The 23,024-nt window shown below is 47.1% G+C and overlaps 1 protein-coding gene and 1 long non-coding RNA gene across 4 annotated transcripts in view; both read right to left on the bottom strand.

The window, feature by feature from the left end:
* KIFAP3 (kinesin associated protein 3) overlaps window positions 1-23,024 on the bottom strand; it is a 687,730-nt gene that overhangs the window by 329,785 nt on the left and 334,921 nt on the right. The gene's annotated exons all lie outside the window — the stretch shown is intronic.
* LOC141066845 (uncharacterized) lies at window positions 7,717-16,601 on the bottom strand. The gene is made up of 2 exons (XR_012226441.1): window positions 9,916-16,601; window positions 7,717-9,855 (listed from the first exon to the last, which is right to left on the bottom strand). It is a non-coding gene; the product is annotated as an uncharacterized lncRNA (long non-coding RNA).

Consider the following 23,024-nt stretch of genomic DNA (forward strand, 5'->3'; position numbering starts at 1 on the left):
TTAAGACGAAGATGAAAGGGTACGAATGACTTGTTAGCGGGAAGTCCTGGCGGTACCTCCTCCTGGGCCTTGGCAATCTCCGCCTCTACCTCAGCCGCGAGAGATGAAACCACTACACCTTCCTGGAGGATGGGTACCGGATCTTCCCGAGGATCTCCCCCCCGGAAATCACCTGGACAAGGCATCCGCCTTGGTGTTTTTAGCCCCAGGACGGTAAGTCACCAGAAAGTTAAATCGTGTAAAAAACAAATGCCAAGCGAGCCTGCCTGGGAGACAGACGCTTGGCCGACTCCAGATAGAGCAGGTTTTTATGGTCGGTGATGACTGTGACCTGGTGGGCCTCCCCCTCCAAGAAGTGTCGCCATTCCTCAAAAGCCAATTTGATGGCCAACAACTCCCTGTTGCCGATAATGTAATTCCGTTCGGCAGGCGACAGCTTCTTGGAGAAGTAGGCGCATGGACGCATATTGCTCAAGGACGAGCCCTGTGACAGTACTGCCCCCACTCCCACCTCAGACGCATCGACCTCCACAGTAAAAGGTTTAGATACATCCGGTTGCACCAGAATGGGGGCTGAAGCAAAACGGTTTTTCAGAAGCTCAAATGCACGCACCGCAGCCTCAGACCAGATAGCGAGATTGGTACCTTTTCTCGTCATGTCCGTGAGCGGTTTGGCTATATTAGAAAAATTCTTAATAAACTTCCTATAATAGTTGGCAAACCCAAGGAATCGCTGGAGCGCTTTTAGATTATCAGGCCGTTCCCATCGCAGCACCGCTTGCACCTTCACAGCATCCATTTTAAACCCTGCGGCGGACACAATATATCCCAAAAAAGGCAACTCCTGAACAAAAAATACGCATTTTTCAAGCTTAGCATAGAGCTTATTCTCACGGAGCAACTGTAACACCTGCCTGACATGCTCTAAATGAGTGTCCCGGTCGCTCGAATAAATGAGGATATCATCCAGGTACACAATCATAAATTTCCCCAGCACATGAGCGAATACATCATTTATGAAATGTTGGAAAACAGCAGGCGCGGTTGTCAACCCAAATGGCATAACTAGGCTTTCAAAATGACCCTCAGGGGTATTAAACGCCGTCTTCCACTCATCCCCCTGACGGACCCTTATGAGGTTGTACGCCCCCCTGAGGTCAAGTTTGGAAAACCACTTCACACCAGCCACCTGGTTGAACAAATCAGGGATCAGAGGCATCGGGTAGGGATCACGGAGCGTAATCTGGTTTAACTCTCAGAAATCCAGACACGGGCGTAACCCCCCATCTTTCTTCTTAATGAAGAAAAACCCCGCTGCTACAGGCGAGGATGAAGGCCGGATGTGCCCTTTACTTAGACTCTCCGCGATGTAGTCTTTAAGAGCTTGTCTCTCCGGACCAGAAATACTAAACATCCTAGCCTTTGGCAATTTGGCCCCGGGTTTTAACCTAATCACACAGTCATAGGTTCGATGTGGAGGTAGTTCTGAGCAACCCCTCTCAGAGAATACGTCCGCAAAATCCAGCAATGCCTCCGGAAGGCTGGACTTCACGGCGGACACACATGTGGCCAAGCAATTTTCCTGGCAGAAACCACTCTACTGGACTATGTCCTGGGTTCTCCAGTCAATCACCAGGTTGTGCTTGGACAACCATGGGAAACCCAGGACCATTTGTGCTGGGAGATTATTGAGTACCCTACATGTAACCCACTCAGAATGTAGGACCCCAATGTGCAGTTTAACCTCAGCTACAAACTCCGTAATCTCCCCCTGTGGGAGGGGAGCGGCATTAATGGTAACCACGCGAATAGGATGAGGGAGTTTTTCGATCTTAAGACCGGCCGTGCGTGCAAACTCCTCTTCCATGAGATTGGTGGTGGAACCGCTATCCACAAACACTGATATTGGTAGCTCTCTGCCCGCAATAATAACCCTGGCAGGGAGCATACATTGAGATACCATCATGGAGGATATGCATACGCTCAGTTGGGCCTCCTCCATACCCTCTGAGCTTACCAGTTTTCCGCCGGTGCGACTTTCTTAGGTAGCACAGGACAAGCATTTACATAATGATCTATTTTACCACAGTAAAAACATGCTCCTTGCTTCCTGAACCCAGGAACGCGACGCTTAATATGTGATACCCCAGCGATTTGCATAGGTTCCGTGGGCTCACCTGTAGCAACCACACTTGCACCCCTGCTTTCCCCCAGGGGCAGCGTCTCCTGCGCCCCCTGATGCAAACGGCGATCAATACGAATAACCATACTCATGGCAGACTCTAACGATGCAGGAGTCTCATACATCAGGAGGGCCTGTTTAACTCTTCCTGAAACCCCATGAATAAACTGACTCCGCAGCGCTGGGTCGTTCCACTGTGTGTCTACTGCCCAACGGCGAAATTCTGAACAATAGTCTTCCGCCATACGTTCCCCCTGACGGATGGCGCAGATTTTAGATTCCGCCAGAGACAATCTGTCGGGATTATCATAAATGAGCCCGAGAGCTGAAAAAACATTCTCAACCGAATGAAACGTAGCAGAGTCAGCTGGTAAGGAAAACGCCCATGCTTGGGGGTCCCCACTCATTAAGGATAACACCAGACCCACCCGCTGAGCCTCATTACCTGAGGAGACAGGGCGCATGCGAAAGTATAACTTGCAGGCCTCCTGAAAGATGACAAATTTGCTGCGTTCCCCAGCAAATCGTTCAGGCAGCGGAATCTTCGGCTCTGCACCTGCACAAGCCGTTTGCACATTAGCTACAACCAGGCCCTGCTGCTGAACTGCCCCCTTCAACTCGGGGACCTGTAAGGACAGCGCCGCCAACTGGCGGTTTATGGAAGTCATGGAATCCATGGACTACCAAAATGTTGTCGGCCGATTATAATGTTACGCAGGGCTTAGGTCAAAGAAGGCTGAAATACCCGGGGCCCCTGCGGAGTCCCTCCAACTAGGGAAAACCCTGTCTGACCCTCAACCCAGGGTTTTTGCTAATGGTGCAAATGCCTGAGCCTCCAACCTTTCCTTATCTCCTGCTCAGCCCTAAGCTGAACCCTCCACCCTCCACCCAGTGAGTCGTCAAACCACCAAAGCCCACACAGTAATGACAGACAGTGAGAACTTAAACCGCACCACGCCGCATACACACAGGACAATACCGTAATGTGAACAGGGCAAAACAAAACACAAATATAGGAAGGCGAAAAGGTAACAACGGATCATACGCCACCAGATACGAATTTCTTCTCCAACACCTCCTCTCCAGACCGGAACCACTTGGCATAAAACACAAGCTATAATTGGCGACGCCCATAAGCCAGCACGACTATTTAAAGACCGTGGGCGTGACCAAACATCCCACCTGATTTCCAGCTAGATTAACCCCCGATAACCTGAGTAAAATCAAGACGGCGCCACTGAGGCTACAGTGGACGGAGATGGAACTACCGCTGCCTGCCGGACGCTGTGGTGTGAATAGCGTCCGACATGACAGTTCCATACTCTTAGAATAATGTGGAGGGGCCCCATCTTGTTGGAAATAAAGGTCATTTGAATTAGGCTGTTGCTGTAACTTGGGAACAACTTGATTCATTAGAATTTCGAGATACTTATCTCCTGTGACTGTTCCACCAAAAAAATATGGTCCCATAGCACCAAAACTTGAAATACCACCCCAAACATTGATGCCAGGCTCATTTAGTTGTTGCTCTAATGTTAAATGCATGTTCTCATTATACCAGTAAATAAAATTATATCTGGCCAGATAATTTGAAAGAAGCTTCATCACTCCACATAATGTTATAAAAAATTACTGGATTTTCTTCAATTTCGTTAAGCATAATCTCACTAAATTGCAGCTGCCTGTCTGGATCATCCTCCAATAAACCATGAATTAGACGTGGACGATAAGCTTTCCATCCAATAGATTTCAGAATTCGCATGATGGAAGGAAGCTCGAGAAATTCCCAATTCTAAAGAGACTCTTCTGGTGGACTTTTTTGGACTCTGAACAAATGTTTCAGCAACAAGTTGTTTATTATTCTCTGTAGAGGCTGTTTTGGGTCAACCAGTTTTTTGAGCATCAAGGATTGAACCAGTGGCATCGAATTTGTCACGAATGCGGTAAATGGTTTGTCTCTTTGGGGCTTGAGTAGCAAATGTTTCAACCCTATTTGCTCTGTTTCAGCATTTTGAGATTTCCAATACTCTTTTAAAATCCATTTTCTTTGATCTGTATTTAAATTATTTGCCATTATGGGTTATCTGAATTATCTGAAAATAAAACAGATTTGGGGGATATTTATCTGTGAAAACTGGATCTGTGAAACTGACTCAGTTGCCCTTAGCAACCAATCAGATTCCACCATTCATTTTCCAAAGAGTCTGTGAAGAATGAAAAGTGGAATCTGATTGGTTGCTAAGGGCAACTGAGTCAGTTTCACTTTACACCATGTTTGATAAATCTCTCCCTTCATAACCCTATTAGGCTACTTTCACACATCCGGTGTGTGGGGTCCGGCGGCGTGCGGCGAAAAGCCGGGCCGCCGGATCCGGCCTGCAGCCGTGACACCGGATGTGTGTGCGGCGAGACGATACGGCTCGGACATTATTAAAGGAGCCGCAGGACGAGGTGGACAGAGGCAGCCGATGAGAGACAGCTGCTGAAAGGGAGGTGAGGGGAGGGGAGGGGAGGAGAGAATAGGAGAGGGGAGAGGGGGGTGGAGAGAGACATGGGGGGTTAACACTTAGTGTCCAGGCGAGAGAATCTCTCTCTTGCCGGGCACTTGTGGGGTTAACCCCACAGAGAGATCTCTCTCTCTCACCCAGACACTGTGTTAACCCCACAAGTGCCCGGCGAGAGAGATCTCTCACAAGTGTCCGGGTGACAGAGAGAGATCTCTCTCTCGCCGGGCACTTGTGGGGTTAACATTCACAGAGTCCAGGCATGCGCTGTGGAAAAAGCCGGTCCGACGCTGACAAAAAAAACGTTGCAGGGAACGTTTTTTGCAGATGCCGGACGGCTAATTTATGCCGTGTCCGGCAACAACCGGACACGACGCATAACCATCTGGCACGATGCGGCGACCATGAAAGCTTATGGGACAAAACCGGATCAGGTGCTGGATCCGGTTATTAAAAATTTCGCCGCATCGTGCCGGATGACAAAAACCAGATGTGTGAAAGAGGCCTTACACATACTGTCCACCTACTTTTGGACCACCCCGTGTGTGTGTGTATATATATATATATATATATATACACTAGCTCAAGAGCCCTGCGTTGCTTGGGCATAGTAACCAACTGTGGTTAGTTATAACAAATTTTGATTATATTGCACATAAAAACATTTCACATCATATATTCAACACTACAGATTTGCAACACAAATTAACTAAACGATTACCCAAGTATTGATAGTATTTTATTTTCAACTCATTGAAGATTTTTGGTTTTTCCTTTCAGTGCAAAGATATTTGGCAGCTCCAACTCTTGAACAGGCCACGTAAAGTTGACCATGAGAAAAGCTATTCTGTGTGATACTGTGTGCTGAGCTGTGTATATAATCCTATTCTGTGTGATACTGTCTGCGGAGCCGTGTATCTATTCCTATCCTGTGTGATACTGACTGCTGAGCCGTGTATCTTTTCCTATCCTGTGTGATACTGACTGCTGAGCTGTGTATCTAATCCTATCCTGTGTGATACTGACTGCTGAGCCGTGTATCTATTCCTATCCTGTGTGATACTGACTGCTGAGCTGTGTATCTAATCCTATCCGGTGTGATACTGACTGCTGAGCAGTGTATCTAATCCTATCCGGTGTGATACTGACTGCTGAGCTGTGTATCTAATACTATCCGGTGTGATACTGACTGCTGAGCAGTGTATCTAAGCCTATCCTGTGTGATACTGTCTGCTGAGCCGTGTATCTAACCCTATCCTGTGTGATACCGACTGCTGAACCGGGTACCTAATCCTATCATGTGTGTTACTGACTGCTCAGCCGTGTATCTAATCCAATCCTGTGTGATACTGACTGGAGAGCCGTGTATCCAGGGCCGGCGTCAGCACCCGGGCAAGTGTCGGGGCCCTGGCGACACGGGGGGGCCCACTCATGCTGTCTGGGATACCCGCCCGCGCCGCCACGCCCCCCATGTACCAACCGCATCCTGCGCCCTCCCCGAGGGACCCACGCAGCCCCTTACAACTAGCAATCATCATCGCTTCGGCTGTAATCTTGTGTGTGGTACAGGACCTGTGATGAGGTCACAGGAAGGGAAGAGTCAGGGGTCACAATCAGGGTAGCTGCAGGACTCTGCTTTGCTGGTCACGTCATTATTGTGCTAGTCTGAATGAGGTAAAGTTTCTGTGTGGGGTCAGGAGGGGTTTACAAGGTGGATGCAGCAGAGCCGTGTGTGTACGAGGTGTACAGGAGCAGAGCCGTGTGTGCACGACGTGTACGGAGCGGAGCCGTGTGTACGAGGTGTAAGGAGCGGAGCCGCGTGTGTACGAGGTGTAAGGAGCAGAGCCGCGTGTGTACGAGGTGTACCGGAGCAGAGACATGTGTTATGAATGGGTCACCAAGGAGGAAAACAAGACCAAGCCAAGTCACAGAAAACCAGAGAGGTTGGTAACTACGCGGATTGCAGACCCCTGATCCTAACTACATAACTAACAGCAGCCATGGAGCGTACCTACGATGATTCTAAACGCCTCGTCACAGCCGGAGGACTAAATAAGCCTAAAGCAAGAAAAGGGGAAATCTAAAATTGCCCCACAGCAGACCCCAAAGGAATAGACAGAGCCCCCACACATGTATTGACGGTGAGACAAGATGAAAACACGAACACAGGTAGGAAAATAGGCTGAGCAAACGATGGGGCGGAGCCGTGTTTAGGAGGTGTACGGAGCGAAGCAGTGTGTACGAGGTGTACGGAGCGGAGCCATGTGTGTACGAAATGCACGGAGCGGAGCCATGTGTGTACGAAATGTATGGTGTGGAGCCGCATGTGTACGAGGTGTACGGAGCGGAGCCATGTGTGTGAGGTGTACGGTGCGGAGTCATGTGTGTATGAGGTGTGCTGAGCCGCATGTGTACGTGGTGTACAGAGCGGAGCCATGTGTGTACGAGGTGTACGGAACGGAGCCTTGTGTGTACGGAGCTGAGCCGTGTTTATGGAGCGGAGCAGAGCCGGGGGTGTACAAGGTGTATCGAGCGGAGACGTGTGTGTACGAGGCATACAAAGCGGAGCCGTGCGTGTACGAGGTGTATGGTGGGGAGCATTTATACCACCCAAGTCCCAACCAGCCCGGATCCAGCGAGACAGTCTCGATTTTGAGAGAGAGACTGCCCCAGCCGGGAGCTTACTATTTCCGCGGACATAGGAGTACACAGCGGAGCCCCAAGGAGCACTTTAAAACTCGCACGTAACGTTCTACCGGAAGTGACGAGCTGGAATCTGACCACAAATTAGGTAATTTCGGGAGGATATTGTGACGGAACCATGGAAGCACTTCAGGGAATGCTTCAGATCCATCACCGTGTCCTCCTCTGACAGAGCGGACAGCGGAATTGCCTTGGAATCGGGGATGTTGGCCATGTGAGCGGATCATGATATGTCCTACACCACGAGGCTCAGGTGGGCACTACAATGGGAGCCGGGCTGCTATGGTATCTTTATAGAATATTTCTTTCTTTGTTTCTTTCTCTCTCTCTGTTCTTTCTTATCTTTTTTTTCTCTCTCTGTTTTCTTTCTTTCACATCTTTCTTTCTGTCTCTGTTCTCTCTCTCTCTGCCTGTTCTCTCTTTCCTCTCTTTCTTTCTCTCCATTCTTTCCCCTCTTTCTTTCTCCTTTCTTTCCCCTCTTTCTTTCTCTCTGTTCTTTCCCCTTTCTTTTTCTCTCTACCTCTCTGTTCTTTCTTTTGTTCCCCTCCTTTTTCGCTCTCTCTCCGTTCTTTTTTTCTGTCCACTCTTTCTCTCTGTTCTTTCTTTCTCCGTTCTTTCTTTCCCCTCTTTCTTTCTCTCTCCCTCTCTGTTCTTTTTCCCCTCTTTTTCTCTCTGTTCTTTTTTTCTGTCCATTCTTTCTTTCTCTCTGTTCTTTTTTCTTTCTTTTTTCTCTCTCTGTTCTTTCTTTCCCCTCTTTCTTTCTCTTTGTTCTTTCTTTACCCTCTTTCTTTATCTTTCTCTGTTCTTTTCTTTCTCTGTTTCTTTCGCTCTCTGTTCTTCCTTTCTCTGGTCTTTATTTCCCCTCTTTCTTTCTGTTCTCTCTCTCTATTCTTTCTTTCTCTCTTTCTTCTTTCTACACACATGGCTCCACTCCATACACCTCACACACGTGGCTCCGCTCTGTATACCTCGTACACATACATGGCTCCACTCCGTATACCTCGTACACACAAGGCTCCGCACCGTACACCTCATACACACACACGGCTCCGCTCCGTACATCTCATACACACGTGGCTCTGCTTCGTATACTTCATACACACACGGCTCTGCTCCATACACCTCGTACAGACACATGGCTCCACTCCGTATACCTTGTACACACAAGGCTCCGCACCGTACACCTCATACACACACACGGCTCCGTACATCTCACACACACGTGGCTCCGCTTCGTATACTTCATACACACACGGCTCCGCTCCATACACCTCCTACAAGCACGGCTCCGCTCCATACACCTCCTACATGCACGGCTCCGCTCCATACACTTCCTACACGCACGGCTCCGCTCCATACAACTCCTACACGCACGGCTCCGCTCCATACACCTCCTACACACACGGCTCCGCTCCATACACCTCTTACACACGTGGCTCCGCTCCATACACCTCTTACACACGTGGCTCAGCTCCATACACCTCTTACACACGTAGCTCAGCTCCATACACCTCTTACACACGTGGCTCAGCTCCATACACCTCTTACACACGTAGCTCAGCTCCATACACCTCTTACACACGTAGCTCAGCTCCATACACCTCTTACACACGTAGCTCAGCTCCATACACCTCTTACACATGTAGCTCAGCTCCATTCACCTCGTACACACGTGGCTCCGTTCCGTACACCTCATACACACACACGGCTCTGCTCCATACACCTCGTATACACGTGGCTCAGCTCCATACACCTCTTACACACGTGGCTGAGCTCCATACACCTCTTACACACGTAGCTCTGTTCCGTACACCTCGTACACACACACGGCTCTGCTCCATACACCTCAAACACACGTGGCTCCGCTCCGTATACCTCGTACACACACGGCTCCACTCCGTATACCTCATACACATATGGCTCCGCTCCATACACCTCGTACACGCACGGCTCCGCTCCATACACCTCGTACACGCACGGCTCCGCTCCATACACCTCCTACACGCACGGCTCCGCTCCATACACCTCCTACACGCACGGCTCCGCTCCATACACCTCCTACACGCACGGCTCCGCTCCATACACCTCCTACACGAACGGCTCCGCTCCATACACCTCCTACACGCACGGCTCCGCTTCATACACCTCCTACACGCACGGCTCCGCTTCATACACCTCTTACACACGTGGCTCAGCTCCATACACCTCTTACACACGTGGCTCCGCTCCGTATACCTCGTACACACACGGCTCCACTCCGTATACCTCGTACACACATGGCTCCGCTCCATACACACGTGGCTCCGCTCCATACACCTCGAACACGCACGGCTCCGCTTCATACACCTCCTACACACACGGCTCCGCTCCATACACCTCCTACACGCACGGCTCCGCTCCATACACCTCCTACACGAACGGCTCCGCTCCATACACCTCCTACACGCACGGCTCCGCTCCATACACCTCCTACACGCACGGCTCCGCTCCATACACCTCTTACACACGTGGCTCCGCTCCATACACCTCTTACACACGTGGCTCAGCTCCATACACCTCTTACACACGTGGCTCAGCTCCATACACCTCTTACACACGTGGCTCAGCTCCATACACCTCTTACACACGTGGCTCAGCTCCATACACCTCTTACACACGTAGCTCAGCTCCATACACCTCTTACACACGTGGCTGAGCTCCATACACCTCTTACACACGTAGCTCAGCTCCATACACCTCTTACACACGTAGCTCAGCTCCATACACCTCTTACACACGTGGCTCCGTTCCATACACCTCGTACACACACACGGCTCTGCTCCATACACCTCGTACACATGGCTCAGCTCCATACACCTCTTACACATGTGGCTGAGCTCCATACACCTCTTACACACGTGGTTCCGTTCCGTACACCTCGTACACACACACGGCTCTGCTCCATACACCTCATACACACGTGGCTCCGCTCCGTATACCTCGTACACACACGGCTCCACTCCGTATACCTCGTACACACACGACTCCGCTCCATACACATGTGGCTCCGCTCCATACACCTCATACACACACGGCTCCACTCTGTATACCTCGTACACACACTTGGTTGCGCTCCATACACACGTGGCTCCGCTACGTACACCCTGTACACACACGGCTCCACTCTGCATACCCCATACACACACGGTTCTGCTACAACCACCCTGTAAACCCCTCCTGACCCCACACATAAACTTCCCTTCATCAGCATCATGACAACCAGCACAGCAGAGTCCTGCACACACAGAGCCCCTGATCATGTGACTCCTCCCCTCCTGTAACCTCATCACAGGTCCTGTGCGCATAGAAGCAACAGCCTAGCAAGTCATCGCAGGCTGTGGGGGTGCTGCGGGGGGTCTCTGGGAGGGTGAGGATGGGGTCGGTGCATGGGGGGGCGTGGCAGCTCAGTGCAGTGCGGGAAAAATAGCGTCCTGCTCGGGACAGCGGGACAGGCAATCAAAAATGGGACTGTCCCGCCATATCCGGGATGCTTGGGAGCTATGATACAAATGTTTCAACTCACGAAGAGGTCTGAAATCAATATTTTGTGGAATAACCATGATTTTTAAAAACAGCTTTCATGCGTCTTGGCATGCTTTCCACCAGTCTTTCACACCGCTTCTGGTTCAAAAAGTTAAGCAGTTCTTCTTTGTTTGATGCCTTGTGACTAGCCATCATCCTCTTGATTACATTCCAGAGGTTTTCAATGGCGTTCAGGTCTGGAGATTGGGCTTCCCATGACAGGGTTTTGATGTGGTGGTTTCTTAATTTTTGCCAGAGCTGTATGTTGTGGAGCTTTCAATTATATAACTGTATTTATCTAGTAAAACTTCTCATCCATTGGATTGAGTTCATATGTTTTTCCATATGATGTATGTAACACATGTGCCTGCACGGGGCACCCGCTGGGGCCCCCGTCCCCTCGCTGTGGTGCCCGTACCACAGCGGGGCCCCCGCTCTCAGTCTACTCCCTGCCGCCCTGCCTCGGCTCTCTCCCCTGCTCCTGCTTCCTGGCACGTGGCCAGCACATCCCCGGGTATGAGGCTTGGGGCATGTGCTTCCAGTCTCTTAAAGAGACAGCGCACATTTTTCAAAAATGTTGTTAACCAATAGTACTCTTGTGTGTGTCATTTATGGCCCTTCAGCCATAGAGAGGGCGCTGGAGCAACAAGTATTTCTTGTTGCTAGTTTCAGTTTAGTGTTCTTACGTGTCTGTGACCTGTTGTGCTTTTCCAGTGTCCAGCCAGTATCCTGCTAATACTGTTTGTCTTCCTAGACTATCTGTGGCTTGCTATTCCACAGCTGGGATGATACCAGTGCTGCCTGTGCAAGTTCCATCCTGCTCAGCCGTCCGTCACTCTGTTACGCACGACATCGTCAGCACTGCCTGAGCCAGCTCCGTCCCATCCAGTCACTTCTCGTCTGTCAAGTTCTACGCTACTTGTTATCCCTGTCAGTGCACATGTTCCGCTGGACCAGCTTCAACGTGTCCAGGGTCTAACTTAAGGTAGCACCTGGGTCCCCTGAACACCCAATCTGTTCCTGTTTGAGGGGGTCTTACTATGGGTGTCTGGGGCTCACATAGTCACACTCTCTTCGGAAGTCCCCCGGATTGTGGTCCCGTGGTTCCACAAAAATAGCAATAAATGAATGTGCACTTCACCATCTGTGCCTCTGCTTCCATTCATTACAGATTGCTCCGGCCATGGAACCCGCTGGGTCACACGCACCTTCAGCTGCAGAGTTGTGTCAAGGTTAATCGCCTGAAGGATCAGCAGGACAAGGTCACGACCTATCTGCTCAACTTGTCTACGTGTACGGCAGGTAAAGGACTTTGTCTGGCAGCTCCCCCCAGAAAAACAGCGTTCCCGCCCAATATCAGGGGCTTCATTAATCAATGCACACTGCAATTTGAACTCTTGGGGCATATGTTCATTTCGGAACGGGCCAAGGTGGGCTTCATTATGTCACACCTCGCTGGAGAGGCCCTCACCTGGCTAAATCCATTGTGGTAGAGAGAGGATACTCTGGTTAATAACCTCCAGTCTTTTCTAGAGGCATTCCGTAGGACCTTCGACGAGCCTGGCCGTACTTCCTCACCAGCTTCTTTGCTTCTTTGTTAATGTCAGGAGAATCTCAGGGTGGCTCAGTATGCAGTTAGCTTCCGGACCCTTTCCTCAGAGTTATCCTGGAATGACGAGACCTTGGTGGCTACCTTCTGGTAGGGTTTGTCCAGGAGAATAAAGGACGAGCTGGCAGGCCGGGATACTCCTGCGAATCTGAATGACCTGATATCTTTAGCAATACGGATTGATCTTCGGTTTCAAGAACGTTCCAGGGAACCCAAGCGGGAGAAGAGACCTTATAGTATGGATCTTAGTCTCCAGAAAGCGCCTGCTTCTCCGTCCCCAGTCTCTCTTCCTGAACCAATGCAAGTGTATCAAGTGAGCTTGGCCAGGCAGCGCCAGGAGGTGCGCCACGTGGAAGGGAAATGTTTCTATTGCGGTAGTTCGGAGCATCGGATCCGCTTCTGTTGTGAGTTCATTTTTCCCTTCACCGTTGAGGTCTGATGAACTCCCTCCTCTGGTGAAGGAAGGTAGTGAGGCTGATTATCAAACACCTGGGCAGCTAGATGATGACTGGGTGGCTGGAATTGAGGACTGGATATAAGGCAGCCGACGCCCTTCTGCCTTGCTGGTGATCCTGCTGGATTCTTGGAGACCAGTTTGATTCCTGCGTCTCAAAGCTAAGTTTTTCTGCTCTGCTTTGTACACTTCAGTTTTGTTTTTGTCTTGCCTTGTTTTTTGGGAGTTCTGTCATCCCCGGCCAGGGGTGAGCTGAATTCCATTTTTGTCTCTGATCTGTTGATCTTTTGCTCTGCCTTCAGAATATACCTGAGTGCTGATATAGTCTTTTGAAGCCTAGCGACTTCAGGGCCTGTTTTTCCTATCAGTCGGTTGGCACATTTTGGATAGGGTTTTGCGGATGGCAGACAGCGGCTTTCCTATTCTGTCCTATTTAGTTAGCTTGGGCCCCATCATTTGTTCAACCTATCTTTCTATCTGTGTTAGTGTTTTCATCTTGCTTCACCGTCATTATATGTTGGGGGCTGCCTATTGCTTTGGGGTCTGCTCTGGGGCAGTTTAGTTTTTCCCCTTTCTGTCTTTAGGCTATGTAGTTCTCCGGCTGTGATCGAGGGGTCTAGGGCACCGTAGGAACCCCCCACGGCTACTGCTAGTTGTTGTGGATAGGTTCAGGGGTCTGCAATCCGATAGCTGCCAACCTCTCTGGTTTTTCTGGACTTAGCTAGTATTTTGTTTTTTCCTCCTTCGGTGACTCATCATAACACGCTTCTGTTCAAAGAGGTCGGGAAACTACAGTGCCTAGGGTCGGTAGGAGAGGCTACCCTGGGTAAAGATCATTTCTCGCCATCTCTGCAAATGACTGTTTCTGCATTCTTCGGCACAGTTAAATTCTCAGAACCTTGTCACTTGGATTCTGGAGCCGCTGGGAACCTCATCCAACAAGTGGTTGTGGACTGTTACCAGATTCCAGTCCAGTGCCTTCCAAATCCGCTGCTAGTGACTTCCATGGATGACAAACCCTTGACCGAGCCTGTTCTGTTCCAGACTGAGCCAGTGGAACTTCGGGTAGGTCTATCGCATTCTGAAAGAATCTGTTTTTAAAACAATCTACGGATCATCGACGTTCCTGAATCTGTAAAGGACCTACACCACCTTACTTCCTCATGGCTCCCACAAGGAGCACTCAATTTGCCTGACATGCCTGGCTCTATGGTGGTGGAGTGAGCGCACAGAATTGGACCTGAGCGCTCTGAAAGCTCGTCCATGCCCGGTAATTTTCAAGTTACTCAATTACCAGGACAAACTTCAGTTGCTCCGGGCATACCGAGCCGCCTCCTCATTGAAATACGAGGGCCATTCCCTCTTTATATTTCAAGATTTCTCCTCCTTGGTGGTGACCAAGCGCCGTGCTTTTTCTTCAGTATGTAAACTATTACATGACAAAGGCAATCGTTTTGCTCTACTCTACCTTGCACGCCTTCGGGTGGTGCTTCAAGGACGACCGGTATTTTTTGATGACCCAGATAAAGCATTAGAGGAAGTTGAGCGCTCTTCCCGGGCTTCCTCTCCATTCACTTGACTCTGATTTGTAGCCATGTGTTATTTTGCCTTTAAGATTTGATTTTGAGCTTATGGCTTGATCTATATTGAACTTTTGTTCTTTTTCTCATGTTTTTTCTTCTAGGGGATATCATTAGTTTAGATAACTTAACTCGATGTTTAACTTTTTGGTTTATATGTTATTTCTCAGTTCAGTTGGGGTTTGGGGGTGGGTTTCCTCTCCTTGGGCACGCTCTATGTCTGGTATTTTTGGCTAACTTGGGTTGGTAGGTTTGCTCGCTGGGACATACCTTTGCCCAACTACTCTTTTTTTTTCCATTTCTACGTTCTGGCCCCAATGTGGGATAGGTTAACATGGCCGCCCCTAATAACATAGCTTCTCACATTAATATACGCTCCATCGAACTTCTATCAAGGAATGTGGCTGGCCTCAATTCACCGGTCAAGAGCAGAAAAGTACTAGATCACATTACTCGTCTACGCCCCCATATTGTCTTTTTACAAGAAACCCATTGGCTATGCAGGGGTCACCCGGCGCTCCGTAATAGACATCATGTGGAGTGCTTGGAGGCTTCCTTTACACAGAAAAAACGTGGTGTGGCAATTTTGTTTCATAAGGATCTCGATTATTCTATACAGGATGTGGTGAGGGACCAGGCAGGGCGATATATATTGGTCAGAGCTATTATTGAACAGTGGGAATATTGCCTTAAAAATGTTTACGCACCCAATACTACTAGCCACTCCTTCTTTGCTAAACTTGAAGACATGGTTCACGGCTAGCATCCTACCAATATATTATTGGGTGGAGATTTAAACGCCCTTCATCATGCTTTTTTAGACAGATCTACTCCCCTGCCCACATCTCACCCTCCATCCAGAGCGATTTCTACCTTGTTAAACAGGCTTGACTTGGTTGATGCCTGGAGGTGCTGCCACCCTACGAAAAGAGAATATACCTTCTATTCTAAGGTACATGATGTTCACACTCAAATTGATTATTGGCTAACTTCTGCCTCTCTTCTTTCCCTTCTAAAAACAGTTGACATTCTCCCTTCAATTATCTCAGACCACTCCCCAGTCTTTCTTACTCTGGAACTCCCCCACCAATAGATTTGGCGCTTCCCCTCTTATCTCTATACTTCAGATGATTTCAAGCGATATATGACGGGGTGGAGGGAGACTTTCGTGGAGGACAACTTTGAAAACTTGGACGATATTAATCTATTTTGGGCTACTACTAAAACAATACTTAGGGGACATGTTATCTCTTATGTGTCCCAGAAAAAAAGGAAGTTGTTGTCCTCCTTGCGGCCTCACATAGACCAGCTCACTCAGTCATATAGAAACTTTAAATTACAAAATACTCTCTCCTCCAGAGAGGTTTACCTGACAGCTAAACAAAAATTAAATAACCTATTACATGAGCAGGCACACAACCAATTAGCTCATCAACGTAACCGTTATTTTTGTTTGGGTAACAAACCAGGCCATCTCCTGGCGTCTTTAACGAAGCCATTCAAAGCGGCTACTAGGGTTCCCAATATTGCCTTACCCGATGGCTGTATCACTCGTGACCCAACCCAAATTTGTGCGGTTTTTAGAGACTTTTATGCAGATCTTTATGGCCCATCTCTGAACTCAGGAGGATGATTATGCATTCCTACACAAGGCTTGTCCACCAAGGCTTTCTGATTCTCAGCGGAAGATCCTAAACCAACCAATTTCTTCTGAGGAGGTGAGATCAGTCATTAAATCTTCAAAACTGCATAAAGCCTCTGGCCCGGATGGGTTCTCGATAGAGTTTTATAAACTGTTACAACCCTTAATTACTCCACACCTCACTTCTCTTTTTAACCATATTTTGGACATGGGTTGTCTGCCAGATAGATTTAATGAAGCTTGTCTGTCATCTAATATATAAAGCTCAAGTGTGTGTATGTATGTATGTATGTATGTATGTATGTACAGTTGTGGCCAAAAGTATTGACACCCCTGAAATTTTGTCAGATAATACTCAGTTTCTTCCTGAAAATTATTGCAAACACAAATTCTTTGTTATTATTATCTTCATTTAATTTGTCTTAAATGAAAAAACACAAAAAGAATTGTCCTAAAGCCAAATTGGATATAATTCCACACCAAACATAAAAAAAGAGGGTGGACAAAAGTATTGGCACTGTTCGAAAAATCATGTGATGCTTCTCTAACTTGTATAATTAACAGCACCTGTAACTTACCTGTGGCACCTAACAGGTGTTGGCAATAACTAAATCACACTCTCAAGGCTACAAGTCCATCTCCAAAGACCTGAATGTTCCTGTGTCTACCGTGCGCAGTGTCATCAAGAAGTTTAAAGCCCATGGCACTGTGGCTAACCTCCCTAGATGCGGACGGAAAAGAAAAATTGACAAGAGATTTCAACGCAAGATTGTGCGGATGTTGGATAAAGAACCTCGACTAACATCCAAACAAGTTCAAGCTGCCCTGCAGTCCGAGGGTACAAAAGTGTCAACCCGTTCTATCCGTCGGCGTCCGAATGAAAAGGGACTGTATGGTAGGAGACCCAGGAAGACCCCACTTCTTACCCAGAGACATAAAAAAGCCAGGCTGGAGTTTGCCAAAACTTACCTGAAAAAGCCTAAAACGTTTTGGAAGAATGTTCTCTGGTCAGATGAGACAAAAGTAGAGCCTTTTGGGCAAAGGCATCAACATAGAGTTTACAGGAGGAAAAAAAGAGGCATTCAAAGAAAAAAACACGGTCCCTACAGTCAAACATGGCGGAGGTTCCCTGATGTTTTGGGGTTGCTTTGCTGCCTCTGGCACTGGACTGCTTCACCGTGTCCATGGCATTATGAAGTCTGAAGACTACTAACAAATTTTGCAGCATAATGTAGGGCCCAGTGTGAGAAAGCTGGGTCTCCCTCAGAGGTCATGGGTCTTCCAAAAAGCACTAGAAAATGGTTTAAGAGAAAGCACTGGAGACTTCTAAGGTGGCAAGCAATGAGTCCAGACCTGAATCCCATAGAACACCTGTGGAGAGATCTAAAAATGGCAGTTTGGAGAAGGCACCCTTCAAATATCAGGGACCTGGAGCAGTTTGCCAAAGAAGAATGGTCTAAAATTCCAGCAGAGCATTGTAAGAAACTCATTTATGGTTGCCGGAAGCGGTTGGTCGCAGCTATTTTGGCTAAAGGTTGTGCAACCAAGTATTAGGCAGAGGGTGCCAATACTTCTGTCTGGCCCATTTTTGGAGTTTTGTGTGAAATGATCAATGTTTTGCTTTTTACTTAATTCTCTTTTGAGTCAAGTTTAATCCATGTCAACTGGCTGCAAGTGTGATTTAGTTATTGCCAACACCTGTTAGGTGCCACAGGTAAGTTACAGGTGCTGTTAATTACACAAATTAGAGAAGCATCACATGATTTTTCGAACAGTGCCAATACTTTTGTCCACCCTCATTTTTACGTTTGGTGTGGAATGATATCCAATTTGGCTTTAGGACAATTCTTTTTGTGTTTTTTCATTTAAGGCAAATTAAATGAAGATAATAATACCAAAGAATTTGTGTTTGCAGTCATTTTCAGGAAGAAACTGAATTGACAGAATTGCAGGGGTGTCAATACTTTTGGCCACAACTGTATGCTTCCTGATATGCTTACCTCATCTCAAACGGGCTTTGTCCGTGGTCGGTCTATCACTTACAATATTAGGACGGCGTTAGTGGCCATCACACATAGTTATCAGGCTAGGGCCAAGCAGAATATACTGGTCAGCCTCGATGCTGATAAAGCTTTCGACTGTGTGTCCTGGTCTCATCTTATCAGAACTCTGAAGTATAGACTGTTTGGCTTTACCTTTTTTAATTTTATACGCACAATTTACACTAACTCCCAATCTTCGATTTGGCTTAATGGTATCCAGTCATCCCCTTTTTCCATTTTCAGGGGGACGAGGCAGGGTTGTTCTCTGTCACCTTTGTTGTTTAATATTGCCCTTGATCCCTTACTAAGATATCTGGAGATGATCCCTTCCTTTGGAGGCATAGGGGTCGGTCACCATACACTTAAAACGTTGGCATTTGCTGACGATATCTTACTCACGATATCCAATCCTAAGGAATCCATTTCCTCTATAATGGACGCCTTTAATGAATTTGGAGCAGTTTCGGGATTTCGTATAAACTTTAATAAATCTCATGCTTTAACTATTTTTAAAGCTGCTCGGAAACGGTGGCCGTTCCCTTTTCCTTTTCAGTGGAGGAGAAATTCTTTACGTTATCTTGGCGTGGACCTACCATCAAATCCTCATAATATCTATACATTAAATGTTTAGCCTCTTATTTCTGTAGTTATACATGAAATTCAAACCTGGAAATCCCTTAAATTATCCTTTGCAGGTAAAGCCCATCTAATTAAAATGATCTCTTTCCCTAAAATACCCTTTCCTTTACAGACGCTCCCCGTTCTACTTTCTAAAGCTGATGAAAAAAAACACACATGTGACATGCACAATGTGAACAAGTCTGTTGGACCATGTTCACTCCACCCTGAATGAAACACAAACAAAAAGCACAGAATGACAAATGTGCAAAAATACCTTGCAATAAGACACATAACAGTAGTCAGCAAGTGCTGATAAAAAGTAATAACAAACACAGGGTATTTAGTCTATATGTTTTTTTGCAAAAAAATGTATACCAAGCTGCCTCACCAACGTCAAGGTAACCCGTATTGAAGCAGTCCCTATCTAATGTATTTAATACCTGAACATATGAACTGTGTCTAAATGAGCAGGATTAAGACAGGCGCTTTCTGGTATGGGCACGTGATGCAAGACAGCTCCTTATGTGCATGTCACACAAGAGAGGGGTGGGGTCTCTCAAATCATGCATAAGCATGAAAAAAACTGGATTAAAAACACACATATGACATGCACAATGTGAACAAGTCTGTTGGACCATGTTCACTCCACCCTGAATGAAACACAAACAAAAAGCACAGAATGACAAATGTGCAAAAATACCTTGCAATAAGACACATAACAGTAGTCAGTAAGTGCTGATAAAAGGTAATAACAAACACAGGGTATTTAGTCTATACGTTTTTTTGCAAAAAAATGTATACCAAGCTGCCTCACCAATGTCAAGGTAACCCGTATTGAAGCAGTCCCTATCTAATGTATTTAATACCTGAACATATGAACTGTGTCTAAATGAGCAGGATTAAGACAGGCGCTTTCTGGTATGGGCACGTGATGCAAGACCGCTCCTTATGTGCATGTCACACAAGAGAGGGGTGGGGTCTCTCAAATCATGAAATTATGTCTTAATCCTGCTCATTTAGACACAGTTCATATGTTCAGGTATTAAATACATTAGATAGGGACTGCTTCAATACGGGTTACCTTGACGTTGGTGAGGCAGCTTGGTATACATTTTTTTGCAAAAAAACGTATAGACTAAATACCCTGTGTTTGTTATTACCTTTTATCAGCACTTGCTGACTACTGTTATGTGTCTTATTGCAAGGTATTTTTGCACATTTGTCATTCTGTGCTTTTTGTTTGTGTTTCTAAAGCTGATGATAGGCTACTGACACGAGCCTTCCGCCAATTTATTTGGGGCTCAGAAGGGCACTCTAGAATTAGTGTTTTTAAGCTACAGCAAACCAAATCTTTGGGTGGACTTAATCTCCCAAATTTATGCCTCTACAGTATAGTTGGCTGCTCTTCGCCATTCCCTTGATTGGATATACGCCTTTAATTGCTTCACTAATACCCCAATAGATGAGGCCATGTGTAGACCCTTCAGCCTCCCAGCATTGCTTCACCTACAAAATGCTGAAATTCCAGTGGAGGTTAGAGATAATCCTCTATTATGGTCGGTAATCTTAGGATGGCGTCAAGCTAGACGAGTTAGCGGTCTTGAACCCCACGTCTCAATGTTTCTTCCCTATCAAGGTAACCCCTCTTTTCTACAAAGCAAGCCACCTCCCATTTACAAGGTGCTTGGAAACAATGGGTGTAGACTGGTCCGATATACGTTCGCAAATAATCAATGCCTTCTTACCTTAGAGGACATGGTTTTATAGTTGAAAAATGACGTCTAATGTTAATAATATTGCATACATGTTCTTCTGTTATTGTATACTTTGTATTAAACTCAATAAAGATGGTTTATAAAAAAAATATATATATCCGTTACCGCTTATTTCAGAGCTGTTTGATCATCTCCGAGGGGTCAAAATCTTCAACAAACTAGATATCAGAGGGGCCTACATCCTGATTCGTATACGTCAAGGAGACGAATGGAAAACAGCAATCAACACTCGAGATGGACACTATGAATACCTGGTAATGCGATTTGGCCTCAGTAATGCATCCACGGGTCTTCCAGGAGTTTGTAAAGGAGATTTTTAGAGATCTCCTCTATTTATGTGTTGCTGTCTATTTGGATGACATCTTTATTTACTGCACAGACTTAGCCACTCATCGGAAACACGTGCTCCAGGTCCTACAAAGGCTCAGAGAGAACAGACTGTACGCCAAGTTTAAAAAAATGTGTCTTCCAGCAACACTCTCTGCCTTTTCTCGGTTATGTAGTCTCATCCACAGGTCTAGAGATAGATCCAGAGAAATTATCCGCTATCCTCAAGTGGCCTCACCCGTCCAGGCTGAAAGCGATACAACGGTTCCTGGGATTCGCCAACTATTATCGCCAATTTCACACTTTTCTACTCGAGTGGCACTCATCTCGGCTGTAACTTGAAAAGGCATTAATCCCAAGGATTGGACCCCAGAAGTGGAATAAGTCTTTGTTTCATTGAAGGAAGCCTTCTCTTCCGCGCCAGTTCTCCATCGACCAGACTCAGACAAAATTTTTTCTCGAGGTAGACATTTCCTCCATAGGCGCTGGAGTGGTTCTCTCTCAAAAATCCTCCACCGGTCGTATGGTCTCTTGTGGTTTATTCTCAAAGGTTTTTGCCACAGAGAGGAACTATTCTAATGGAGATCGGGAACTGTTGGCAATCAAGTTGGCACTGCAAAAATGGCGACACCTCCTCGAGGGGGCAGTTCTTCAGGTTGTCATATTCACATAAAAACCTAGCTTAGCTCCAGTCAGCACAGAGATTGAATCTCCGCCAGGCCAGGTGGGCCTTGTTTTTTGCTTGATTTAATTTTTTTCTTCATTTTCGTCCAGCTGACAAGAATGCCAAGGCCGATGCACTCTTCAGAGCTTTCCTGCCACCCGACTCAGAGGAAGAACCTCAACATATCATTGAACCGTCCAGGTTACTGTCAGTAGTCTCTGCCAACCTCTCTCGGCTTTCACCAGGAAAAACTCTGGTGCCCCATTCGGACAAAAATTATGTTCTTCAGTGGGGTCACTCTTCCAAGTTGCCGATCAGAAAAAGACTTTGCAACTTATCTCCAGTTACTACTGGTGGACTTCCATGGACAAAGATATCCTGGAGTATGTCACAGCCTATCCCTCATGTGCCCGTAACTAAACTACAAAACGCTTGCTGTCTGGGCAGCTTCTGCCACTTCCTATTCCTTCTGCTCCCTGGCAGCACATCGCGATGGACTTTATTATGGACCTTCCTATCTCTTCTGGCTGCTCTGCTGTCTGGGTTGTGGTAGATCGCTTTTCGAAGATTGCTCATTTCATTCCTCTGTCTGGTCTTCCGTCTGCACTAGTGCTTGCTGACTACTTCATACAGTACATTTTCCGACTCCATGGGTCTCCTCTCCACATAGTGTCCGATGCCCCGTCTAGTTCACTTCGAAGTTCTGGAGAGCGGTCTGCAAACTAATAAGGTAGAACTGGACTTTTCTTTTGCTTACCATTCTCAATCCAATGGACAAGTGGAGAGGACCAATTAAATTTTGTCCAGTTTCCTGCGTCACTTCATCAATGCGCATCATGAATACTAAGTCAAGTTACTGCCCTGGGCCGAGTTTTCGTATAATAAAGTAAGTGAATCCTCTGGAAGGTCTCCCTTCCAGATTGTGTTTGGACTGCATCCCGGAATCCCTCTTCCCATCCCTGGGCCCTCAGACCTCCCTGCAGCTGACACCTTTGCAGAGGAATTCTCTAAAGTATGGAGTGATACAAGTCCGCCCTGGAAAAATCCTCACAACGTATGAGGAGACATGCGGACAAAAGACGCCTGATGCTCCAATCTTTCGGCCCGGAGATTAGGTGTGGCTCTCCTCCAAGTACATCCATTTGAAGATGCCCTCCTACTAATTGGGTCCCAGCTTCATCATAGTAACATAGTAACATAGTTATTAAGGTTGAAGGAAGACTTTAAGTCCATCTAGTTCAACCCATATCCTATCCTAACTTGCCCTAACATGTTGATCCAGAGCAAGGCAAAAAAACTCCATGTGGCAAACAGAAAGCTTCACATTGGGGAAAAAAATTCCTTTCCGACTCCACATATG

Source organism: Dendrobates tinctorius, unplaced genomic scaffold, assembly GCF_039654945.1.
Source record: "Dendrobates tinctorius isolate UK_male_01 unplaced genomic scaffold, ASM3965494v1 ptg000012l, whole genome shotgun sequence".
Classification (NCBI taxonomy): Eukaryota; Metazoa; Chordata; class Amphibia; order Anura; family Dendrobatidae; genus Dendrobates; species Dendrobates tinctorius.